The following is a 12,550-nucleotide window of genomic DNA, read 5'->3' as shown; positions in this document are numbered from 1 at the left end:
GAGAGAGAGAGAGAGAGAGAGAGAGAGAGAGAGAGAGAGAGAGAGAGAGAGAGAGAGAGAGAGAGAGAGAGAGAGACAGAGAGTCAGAGAGACAGAAAGACAGAGACAGAGAGAGACAGAGAGACACACACAGAGAGAGACAGAGACAATTTGGGATCCATCCTGTCAACACAAAAAATAAAGTTTGAGATGTAAAAAACAAACCCAAAACATGAAAAGCAGAGTATATGTTCAGAGAGAATACAGATTTCTCCAAAGCAGAAACAGGTAAATAAACAGAAATAAGCAAGATTTGTGTCCAGGGAAGAACACAGGTTAAGTGTAAGTCTAGACACAGTTTAATGTAGGATGCCAGCAGTTTCCTTTGAAAGGACTCTGCTTAGAGTCCTATGAAGTATGTGTGGGATTTGTGATGGGAAGACCATTTCCCATCTATGTTGACAGGACCCCATCAGTTCATACAATTCAGATATAAGTCATACAATCCAGAGGCAAGTGATTCTGAAAAATTGTCTCTGTAGACAGTTTTCAAAAGAAAATTCATTTGGGGGCCAACAGGGAAGGCTCTTCTTGTCTTGTATGTGGCTGACTCTGATTTGATCCTCTGCACCAAATAGGGTTCTGGGAGATACCCCTGAACACAGAGTCAGGAGTAAGCCTTGAACACTGCTAGGTGTGGCCCCCAAACAAGAAAATCCGTTTTAAAAGGAAATTATAAACATTTTCTATAATAAGACTGTGAATGTATTCTTAGGCCTAGATCTTTAACTACCTCGGTCTGGTCTTAGAAATGCTGGTGATTGTGGGGCCGGACGGAATAGTATAGTGAGTAGGGAATTTGCCTTGCATACGGCTAACCGGGTTTGATCCTTGGCACCGCATATGTCCCCATAGCCTGCCAGAAGTGATTTCCACAGAGCCAGGAGTTACCTCTGAGCACTGCTGGGTGTGGCCCAAAAACCAGAAAAAAAAATAATAAAAAGATATAGGGGTGATTGGGCTGGAGTGATAAAACAGCAGATAGGTGCTTGCCTAGCATGCACCCAACCCAGGTTCAATCTCCTGCTTCCCATTTGATCTCCTGAGCACTGCCGGGGGAGTAATTTGTTGAGTGCAGAGTAAAGAGTAACCCCTGAGCATTGTTGCATGTAACTCCAAAACAAAAAACAAACAAAAAGAAATGTGTCCTTACAGCTACAAAGGCCCTACCACTGTGCTATCTCTCCGGCCCCCAAAAGGATATTATTTTAATACATTTTTTGTTTGTTTTTGATGAAATGTGTGCAAGTCAGTTAAAGGAAGAACATTCTGGGTCAGAGAGATAGTACAGTGGATATGGTGCTTGCCTAAAATGCAGTCAATCTGGTTTCAATCCCTGACACCCCATATGGTGAGCACCATCAGGAGTGATTCCTAAGTGCAGAGCCAAGAGTATCCTTTGTGGGTGGGAAGGAAACAGGAATGGTCCACTGGTGAAGGATTGTGTACATTGCATGATTAAAATCTAATAATAAACAATTTTATAACCACAGTGCTTAAACAAAGCAAAAACCCAAACCCAAACCCTGTGCAGAGCCAGGTATGACCCATCCCCTCCACGAAAGAGCATTCTTATTACAGATGAAAGTAGAATTCACGGGACCGGAGAGATAGCACAGCGGTAAGGCACTTGCCTTAAACGCAGAAGGATGGTGGTTCAAATTCAGGCATCCCATATATGGTCCCCTGAGCCTGCCAGGAGCAATTTCTGAGTGTAGAGCCAGAAGTAACCCCTGAGCACTGCCGGGTGTGACCCAAAAACAAAAACAAACAAACAAACAAACAAAGTAGATTTCAGTTACTGGGCTCCTTACCACTCATTTCTTCTAGAGGGAGAATCTTAAGATACTTAGCAACTCATTAGTTGGCTGTTCCTGGAGGCTTTTTGCCTGGTCTGTCTGTCACATGTTCTTGCTTTCCTTTCCTTATCCAGACATGTACACCAGGTTTACTTTGGAAGGAAGACCAGGAAGCTGAGTTGTTGAACGCTAGATATTTGGTGGGAACTCACTTAAGATTTTCTTTTTTTTCCTCCAGGGTTGAGGTAGGACTCAGGTGTCGGCAACCTGCGGCTCCGGAGCCGCATGCGGCTCTTTTGAAGGCTTGTCGCGGCTCCGGAGCCGATGTCAGAAAAAAAAAAATACTGCTTTAATCTCAGCTCCGCTTCTCTCCGCTATATCTATAGCAGTGAGGCGGAGCTGAGGAGCGGAGCCAATGGAGGCAGCCGTACCTGGTGACGTATATAGCATTAAGGTAAGAAACAATATATGCAGTGTTATATTTGTTTTAAATGTTGCAATGGTTTTGCGGCTCCCAGTTTCCTTCGGAAACGGGTCCAAGTGGCTCTTTATGTCTGAAAGGTTGCAGACCCCTGACTGTAGGTGTTTGGTTACACATGCTTAAAAAAAGTTCATTCTGAAATATCTGTGACTAGGCTCTGAGGTGGTTGGGTGGGGTTGACCAGAAGGGTGAGAACTGCAGGGCCTTCCTTGTTTCCATTCCAATCTGTTATCCTGACAAGATACTTTTTGGAAAAGTGAAGTGGAATGGAGGGTCAGAGTCTCAGGCTCCCACTCTGAGAAGCTTCTTGGACTGGAAACGGCCTCCTTGAGGGAAGGATTGTTCAAGGTGGTTCTGAGAGGCTTCTGGGAAGAGGGGCCTGGATCATGGGACCTATATTTACTGTTCATCCACCCTTAGGAGACTCTGGGCTGCCACCCTGAATTCTGAGCAGAGCAGGCTTATGGGGGTCCTCGTGGGGGTGGCTTTGTAGCTATCATCTTTCTTTCTCTTCCTTCCTTCCTTCCTTCCTTCCTTCCTTCCTTCCTTCCTTCCTTCCTTCCTTCCTTCCTTCCTTCCTTCCTTCCTTCCTTCTTCTTCTTCTTCTTCTTCTTTCTTTCTTTCTTTCTTTCTCTTCTTTCTTTCTTTCTTTTCTTTCTTTCTTTCTTTCTTTCTTTCTTCTTTCTTTCTTTCTTTCTTTCTTTCTTTCTTTCTTTCTTTCTTTTCTTTCTTCTTTCTTTCTTTCTTTCTCTTTCTTTCTTTCTTCTTTCTTTCTTTCTTTCTTTCTTTCTTTCTTTCTCTTTTCTTTCTTCTTTCTTTCTTTCTTTCTTTCTTTCTCTTCTCCTGCCTTCCTTCCTTTCTTCCTTTTCTTTCCTTCCTTCCATTTTGGGCCACACCCAGTGACACTCAGGGGTTACTCCTTTCCTCCCTCCCTCCCTCTCTTCCTTCCTTTCTTTCCTCCCTCCCTCCTCCTTTCCTCCCTTCCTCCCTCCTTCCTTTCCTCCCTCCCTTCCTTTCCTCCCTCCCCTCCTTTCCTCCCTCCCTCCCTCCCTCCCTTCCTTCCTTCCTTCCTTCCTTCCTTCCTTCCTTCCTTCCTTCCTTCCTTCCTTCCTTCCTTCCTTCCTTCCTTCCTTCCTTCCTCCCTTCCTTCCTTCCTTCCTTCCTTCCTCCCTTCCTTTTCTTCCTTCCATTTTGGGCCACACCCAGTGACACTCAGGGGTTACTCCTGGCTATGCGCTCAGAAATCACTCCTGGCTTGGAGGACCATATGGGACGCCAGGAGATGGAACTGCAGTCTGTCCTGGGTCAGCTGCTTGCAAGGTAAACACCCTACTCTTGTGCCATCGCTTCTGCTCGCTATCATCTATTTTCATAAAATAATGCCAGGCTCTAGTAGCTGGTGGGACTAAAACATTTAATTTCTCCCAGGGAGCTAGTTGTTGGGGAAGAATCCTGCCCTCAACATCCATGGTTGAGAGAATGAGGAGGGAATTTGCCTCAAATTTGGAGAGTGACAAGCTCCTGTTTAAGGGGGAAGCACACAGAGTGCAGCCCGGTTTCACAATAGAGTTGATGAAAGCCCCTGAGGGGATCTAGAAGGACCCCACACACACATTTGGAAGCACATCTGGACAGTGCCCAGTAGAATGCATTCAGCCTGCTTTCATGGCTTCTGGAGGTGATGGGCATGTGGCACCATCAGAAGAGAGAGCTACAGATGGAATAAGGGTTTCTTCCCCATTTGAATGTCTGCCATAGGACCTGGCTGGGTTCCTTTTGTGTCCTCCTAGGTTTCATCTCCAAAGGTGAAGGCTTTCTTCAGTCATTTATTTATTTATCTATTTATTTTTGTTGGATTTTAGTTTAATAGCATTGTCATCTACAAGTAGCATGAGATGATTTCTGGCTTGGGATATTCAAGAAGAACCGCCATGTGGCCAATTGTGTAAATGTTTGGTGGGTTTGAAAAGAATGAGGTGTGCAGTCTGAGGGACAGTGCTCCACATGAGTTACTTTTGATCAGTAATGCTGACTCCAAATATGTTTCTTAGCTATCACATTTACTTTGATGATACTAAAGCTCTAGAAATATTTTTATAGATTTTTGGGGGGCCAGCCACATAGCTCATACATATATGAAGTTACTTTGCATGCATATGTGACATGTTGGTTTGGATCTTTGGCAAGACCAACAAAGAAAACAAATCTTAGGTGTTATTTTTCTTGCAATTTTTAGATTGAGTATTTAAAAATTATTTCATTATTACACAGCACGTAGGGCATTTGCCTTGCATGCAGCTGATATAGCTCCAATTTCCATCATCCCATATGATCCCCCGAATTTGCGACGGATAATTTCTGAGTGCAGAGCTAGGGATAAGACCCAAGTTCTGTTGAGTGTGTCCTCAAACCAAAATTATTTCAAATTATTTTTAGAAATAATAGCCTGCTTTTTAAAAATATGTCCTTCCTTCCTTCCTTCCTTCCTTTTCCTTCCTTCCTTCCTTCCTTCCTTCCTTCCTTCCTTCCTTCCTTCCTTCCTTCCTTCCTTCCTTCCTTCCTTCCTTCCTTCCTTCCTTCCTTCCTTCCTTCCTTCCTTCCTTCCTTCCTTCCTTCCTTCCTTCCTTCCTTTCTTTCTTTCTTTCTTTCTTTCTTTTGTTTTTGGGTCACACCCGGTGTTGCTCAGGGGTTACTCCTGGCTGTCTGCTCAGAAATAGCTCCTGGCAGGCACGGGGGACCATATGGGACACCAGGATTCGAACCAACCACCTTTGGTCCTGGATCAGCTGCTTGCAAGGCAAACGCCGTTGTGTTATCTCTCCGAGCCCTTAAAAATATGTTTAACATTTATCGCTGCTTATAAAATGCTCACAAGATTAAGAGAACTTTGGGAACTTTAACTCTATTTGATTCTTACTTGCATACCAGTAAAGTCATGTATGTATTTTAACTACCTACTATATGTTTTAATTCAGTAAGTAGTAATTAGTATTTTTTACAGTGAGTGTTTATTTAAATGTGTCCCCATATTCACCAATTCCTTGTTCTGCATTGTTCTTGCCTCCTATCTGCCATCATTTTTCGTTCCCCAGAGGAATCTATTTTACACTCCCCTCAATGGAATGAGGAATGATTTCTCCAGATAGGTTTTGAACTTTCTTCTAGTTTTTTGTTTGTTTGTTTTTGAGTCACACCTGGATCTATGCTCAGGAATTACTCCTAGTGGTGCTCAAGGGACCATATGGGATGCCTGAGATCAAATCCCAGTCAGCGGCATACAATGCAATACCCTACTTGCCGTACTAGCACTCTGGCCCTCTTTCATTCTTGAAAAGCATTTTTATTGGAGAATTCTTGGTTGTCAGATATACATATACATATACATATATATATACACACATATATATAGGCCTTTGTCCTACCACTAAATATATATATTATATATATTATAAATATATTATATATAATATATATTATAAATATATTATATATATTTAGTGGTAGGACAAAGGCCCTACCACTGTGCTATCTCTCCAGCCCCTCTTTTAGCACTTTAAAGATATTCTGTTTTGGGGCCGGAGAGATAGCACAGTGGTAAGGCATTTGGCTTAGATGCAGAAGGTCTGTGGTTCGAATTCCGGCATCCCATATGGTCCCCCGAGCCTGCCAGGAGCAATTTCTGAGCATAGAGTCAGGAGTAATGCCTGAGTGCTGTGGGTGTGACCCAAAAACAACAACAACAAAAAGATATTCTATTTCTTTGAATGCCCTTGACTGTTGCTGACAACTGTCTGACTAATGCCTTTGGGAAGAATTTGTTTCTTTCATCTTATGTTTGGGCCACACTCACCAGTGCTCAAGGCTTATTCCTGGCATAGTGCTCAAGGGTCATACTTGACAGTGCTTAGGAACTTCCCCAGGCTCTATGCTTGAAGATTGTTCCTTGTGGTGCTAGGGAGGACCATGTGGGTGCCAGGGATTGAACTTGAGGCTTTGGTATGCAAAATGAGCATTCAATCTATTTCTTTGACCCTTGAGAAGAAGTCTCAAGATGTTGGCAGTAGTCTTATTTGGATTGGACATTTGGGATTAATTTTCACTTTCTTCTTTATACATTTTTTTTGGTTTTATTTGAGCCACACCCATTTGATGCTCAGGGGTTACTCCTGGCTAAGCACTCAGAAATTGCCCCTGGCTTGGGGGGACCATATGGGATGCCGGGGGATTGAACCAACATCCTTCTTTGGCTAGCGCTTGCAAGGCAGACACCTTACCTCTAGTGCCACCTCTCTGGCCCCATTTTTAATACATTTTTATGACTTCTAAATTCTCTGTAATAAATTCATACTATATTCCTAACAAGAAAACAAAATCAAGTTAACACGCTTTTAAAAATAAAATTTTGAGGACTGGAGCAATAGTACAGTTGGTAGGTCATTTTCCTTGCGTGTGACCAACCCAAGGTCAATACCCAGCATCCCATGTGGTCCCCTAAGCAGTGGGAGGAGTAATTTTGGTTTGCCCCAAACAAGAAAACAAACAAATAAACAAAACAAATATTTTGTAGGAAATTATTTCAACTATTTTTAGAAGTGATAACCTGCATTTTTTTTAGATGTCTAACTTTCATGGCTGCTTATAAAACATTCACAGATTAAGTAAAACTTTGGGAACTTTAACTGTATTTGATCTTGACTTGCATACCAGTAAAGTCATGTATGTATTTTAACTACCTACTATGGCTTTTTTGGGGGGGGCACACTCAGAGGTGCTTAGGGGTTACTCCTGGCTCCGTGCTCAGAAATCACTCCTGGAAGGTTTGGGGAATATATAGGATGCTGAAAATTGAATCTAGGTCTGTCTTGTGCAAGGACATGATAAAGTAAATGCCCTACTGCTATGCTATTACTCTGGCCCCCCTACTATATGTTTTAACTCAGTAAGTAGTTTATACAGTGAGTGCTTATTTAAATATGTCCCCATATTTACCAATTCCTTGTTCTGGATTTAGCTTTCTATATTCTAGAGCAAATAATGTTTATAGTATCTGACCCAATGCTTGTGGAAAAATTCCAATGTCAAGGACTGTTTTTTTCTTTTTTCTTTCTTTATCTTTTCTTTTCTTTTTCTTTTTCTTTTTTTTTTTTGGTCTTGATCTGGCTATGCTCAAGATTACTCCAGATCCTGATCTGACTTTGCATTCAGGGATCCCTCCTGGTGGAGTTGAGGGTATTGTAATTGGTGTCTAAGATTGAACCAGGATCAGCCATGTGCAAGACTAACCCTGTAATCTCTTTCTGGATTCTATTCTTTTTTATTTAAAGCAGCTTCTTCACATGGGAAGTGCAGAAGTGGTCCTCAACAGTCTCTATTCTAGGAGTACCCAAGGCATTCACCACCATATATAGAAACCCAAGAAAGTTTTCTAGCACCAAAAGAAGGCTGGGAAAGCCCAGAGAATCTCAGTGTTGGGAAGGAACTGGAGACCTTTTGGCAAATTCTTACCCTCCTAAGAATGTTCTTCCATGGGGCTAGAGTAATAGCACAGGGTATTTGCCTTGCGTGTATGCATGACTTGAGATGGTCCTGGGTTTGATCACCAGCATCCCATATGGCCCTCCCTCCCCTGAGCCTGCCAGGAGCCATTTCTTTTCCTTCTTTCTTTCTTTCTTTCTTTCTTTCTTTCTTTCTTTCTTTCTTTCTTTCTTTCTTTCTTTCTTTCTTTCTTTCTTTCTTTCTTTCTTTCTTTCTTTCTTTCTTTCTTTCTTTCTTTCTTTCTTTCTTTCTTTCTTTCTTTCTTTCTTTCTTTCTTTCTTTCTTTCTTTCTTTCTTTCTTTCTTTCTTGCTTTCATTCTTTCATTCTTTAGTTCTTTCTTTCTTTCTTTCTTTTTATTTTTTTATTTATTTTTTATATCTCACTATTTCTTTCTTTCTTTTTTTTTTTTTTTTTTTTGGTTTTTGGGCCACACCCGGCGATGCTCAGGGGTTACTCCTGGCTGTCTGCTCAGAAATAGCTTCTGGCAGGCACGGGGGACCATATGGGACACTGGGATTAGAACCAACCACCTTTGGTCCTGGATCGGCTGCTTGCAAGGCAAACGCCGATGTGCTATCTCTCTGGGCCCCAGGAGCCATTTCTGAGCACAGAGCCAGGAGTAATCCCTGAGTGTCTTGGGGCATGACCCCGCATCCCCAGAAAAAAAAGGAAATAAAAAACCAATGTTTTTCCAAAGAATATTGTCTGTGACTGTTCCTTCTTGTTGCATTTGTCCCCTGATGCCACTTCCTTGGAGTTGTGCTCAAATCCCTCAATAGACAGGTTTATGCTCTTTTTTTTAAGAGCAGCCAGGGCCACCATGGGCTGGCTCTGCTTGTCACTGGCAGCCAGTGTCAGGGCATTTTAAGGTGAAGTTAATAAACAACAGGAGAGGAAGCCTTCTCTCCTTCAGTCTACCTTTTGCCATCCTGTCCAGCCTCGGGCAAAATATTTCTATTGGCACAGTAATGCTTGTGGTCAGCTCCAATTTTTGTTTAATAAACAGAAATGGATGGGCTTAAAGAATAATTTCAGGCTAAGGTTTTTGGGGCAACAGGTGGCATGTTGATGCTAAACACTCAGATCATTTGCTTTGCCAATTTTGTCCACACAAAATGACCAAGGATAGATCTCCCAGTCAGAGATGGTGGCTGGGGGCCAGCATTCAACTTCACCTCTTCCTGTCTATTTGCCTCCCAACTTTCATGTCCAGGCTTCCCAGAATCCCCAGGGATGAAGGGGTATCAACACTCCAGTCTTGAACCCACAGTTTTCATGCTGTCATTTTCTATATCATGTTGAGGGAAGTGAAGGGACCTTGGGGGGGATGTTCATCCAATACTTTGGGGATACTCTCTGATACAGAGGCTCCAAGGGCAAGCTGCATGTGGTGTTAGGGTACTCAAACCTCCCTGGAGGTAATTAATGGAGCCCAGAGAAGTGTCTCTTCCCAGGACAGCTCAGACCTGTGGAGAGGTGAGTCCCTGAGAGTCAGGACCAAAGGGGTTTGCCTGAGCTTTGTCACTGGTTGTGTCATTTTGGGCTTTCCCAACTTCTGAGGTTGCCACCTCATCTGGAAAGGAAGGAGCATGGATGAGGTGATGTCTAAGTGTGATTCCAGAGGCACACTACTCCTCTCTGTGCTCAGGTAGGAGAGAGGCCTGGTGGTTCTGTTTTATGGAGCCAGAAGAAAGAAGTCAAGGTAGGAATCTCAGGGAAAGGAAACGCAGCCTTGGGGCCCAGAGAACACTTTTGAGGACACTTGCCTTCTCGAGGCTGATCTGGGTTTGAACACCAGCACCACAAAGTTTCTTGCCTTGAATACGTCTAGGAGATAGTCCTGAGTGCAGAGGTAGGAGAAGGCCATAAGCACAGCCAAGCTTTCACACACCAAAAAATAATGATGATGATAATAATAATAATTATGAAACAAAAAATAAAACTAAACTCTGTTGTGAGTGCAGAGCTTGTGTAATGACAGGAAAGGCTATAGTGACTCCCAGAAAATGTCCCACCTGCACATGGGGACCCTCATAATCTCCTACCAGGCCTCTGCTATTTGGTACTACTCTTGATCTTAGCCAAAAGCCCGAGAAGCAATGTGTCTTTTTATGGGGGGCGGGGATTTGGGTCACACCTGGCAGCGCTCAGGGGTTACTCCTTGCTCTATGCTCAGAAATCGCCCCCAGCAGGCTCAAGGGACCATATGGAATGCTGGAATTCGAACCACCATTCTTCTGCATGCAAGGCAAATGCCTTACTGCTGTGCTCTCTCTCCGGCCCCGCCTCTGCTATTTGGGAAGAAGAGTCAGGAGAAAAGAACATAGAACATCAAGTGCTCTGTTATGGAGAGGAGAGAAACAGAGATAAGACCAAGGAGCAATGGAGGTGAAAAGGGAGGTGGAGTGAGAAATGGAGGTAGAAAGAGAGCAGGGGAGGGGAAGGAGAGGAGGGAAGGGGGAAGGGAGGCATGAAGAGGTGAGAGAGGAGGTAAGAAAGGGAGTGGAAAGGCTGGGAGAGGAGGGGAGGGAAGAGGAAGGGAAAGGAGAGAAGAGGAGGGGACAGCAAAGAAAGGAGGGAAGGGAAGGTGAGGGGAGGAGAAGGGAATAAAGAGGCAAGGAGAGAAGGAGCAGAGACAGTGAAGGAAAGAAGGAAAGGGAGGAGAGGGGAGAGTAACAGGGAGAGAAGGGGAAGGGGAAAGGTAAGGGAAGGAGAGGACAGGATGTAGCTGTCTAAGGCTTTTTCTTTTTAATAATATCTTTATTTAAGCTCTACGTTGACAAACATGTGTGTAGTTGGGTTTCAGTCATAAAAAGAACAACCCCTTTTACCAGTGCAACCTTCTAGCCACCAGTGCCGCCATCTCTGTTCTCCTCTGTCCTCCCCGATTCCCTGCCTGTATTGGAGACAGGCTTCAGTTTCTCTCACTCACTACCATTGTCATGGTAGCTGTTGGTGTAGTTATTTCTCTGACTGCACTCACCACTCTATCATGGGCTGATCCTTCCAGCCCTCATCTCTATTGTCTCTGGTATTATTACCATACTGTCTTATTTTTTTTAAGTCCCACAGATGAGTGAGACTATTCTGTATCTATCTCTCTCCCTCTGACTTACTTAACTCAGCATAATATATCTTTTTGAAGGCAAGAGCTGGAGCCCCAAAACCACAGTGAGGGCCAGGATGAGGGCACACACAGCACCCACTCCACTGGAAGGCCCAGGTTGTATGGATAGAGGTGTCTGGGCTGGTCCTTCATCCTGTGGATTCCACGCTGACCTCAGTGCCAGCACCTGAACGATCCAGTCAAGAACTGTATTTTGGGCATCTCCTTGCACATGAGTGACCCTATTTTGATCCTGACACCACATATGATTCTTGGAATCCACCAGAGGAAACCCTAAGCACAGAGCCAGGACTAGGCCTTGAGTAGCACCCAGTGTGACCCCCTACGAAACAACAAAAACAAAGAATTGTAAGGAATCTCTCCTCCTCTCTCTTCATCTCCCTCCTTCCTCTTGAGCTCTCTCCCCCTCCCCATACTCCATTCTCCCTCTGTGCATGGGAAGTCATTTCTTCTTTTAGTAACTGCAAATCTCATCTTCTGACATTTTCTCTTATGAATGCTTCTTGACAAGGATGCGATGGAGGGCTGGGTGCCCGCTGAATGTTTTCGTGTCAAAGACAATAATATGAATGAAGGCGACCTGGCAGGAACTGGGTTTGGAAAAATCAGGTACCATGCTTTAGAAAATCAGATTGTGGCTTCTCCAGCTAGATGATTATTTTTGGATTAAATCCCTTGCCAGCATTTGAAGTGGCTCTCCTCTGGGTTCATTTTTGGAGACAATGACGAGCTCCTGTAACTCGATTTGGGCAGCTGAGCATATGTGTGTACGTGTGTATGTGGTGTCTTCCTCATTCCCGGAACAGAGCTGTGGGAACAAAGGAGGCCCTTTGTTTGGAAGAAGGTCTGTTTGCAGTGGGTTCTCATCTTTTCAGCACCCTAAGGGCCACTTGAAGGAATCCTCGGGGCACAAAAGTGCTTCCCCAGAGACCTGTGGGCACAAATGTTGTAGTGGCTGGCTGGCCCCGTGCCCCAGTGTTTGTCTGTCACAGGTTCAATCAAGGTGACCATGCGTTTTTGGAGAATTCCATCAGAGCTCCTTTGAGCTGACTTTCTCCCAAGCCCCAGTGCTCTGTTTCAGTGGCATCTCTCTTCTGAATGTGGGCTTGGGAATTTTGAGAATACACAACTTTTTTTTGGAAGAGGTCACAGTCAGTAGAGCTCAGGGAATACTACTGGCTCTGTGCTCAGGAATTATTAGCAGCACGAAAAGCAAACACCCTACTAGCTGCATTATCTCTTGGCCCTGACAACAGACCATAGGTAAGGATGAATGGTAGGATGACCTGCTTTTACTGGTGACACTAATCACAAAGAAGAAAGTGTTTGTATGTTTTCTGGCTCTGTGTATGTTGGTTGGCTTATGTGTCTACACTCCAAGGAATGGAGTCTCCCCCCTTGTCTCTTTCCTAAGAGTCTTTACTGAAAACCCGAAGCCAGGTTTGGGCTACATCAGTGGTACTCTGGGACTATTCCTGGCTCTCTGCTCAGGGATCACTCCTGGTAGTGCTCAGGGGGCCATATGCAATGCCCAGGATTGAGCCTGGATTGTCCCATTTCAGAGCAAA

General features: G+C 44.0%; 1 pseudogene; it reads left to right on the top strand.

Moving 5' to 3' along the window:
* The first annotated feature begins 688 nt into the window (after window positions 1–688).
* On the top strand, window positions 689–805 carry LOC126030337 (uncharacterized; annotated as a pseudogene).
* The last annotated feature ends 11,745 nt before the right edge of the window (window positions 806–12,550 follow it).

The sequence above is a fragment of the Suncus etruscus genome, chromosome 1 (assembly GCF_024139225.1).
Source record: "Suncus etruscus isolate mSunEtr1 chromosome 1, mSunEtr1.pri.cur, whole genome shotgun sequence".
NCBI classification, from domain to species: Eukaryota; Metazoa; Chordata; class Mammalia; order Eulipotyphla; family Soricidae; genus Suncus; species Suncus etruscus.
Note: the sequence above shows the minus strand (reverse complement) of the source record. Positions and strands in the feature narration are given on the sequence as shown.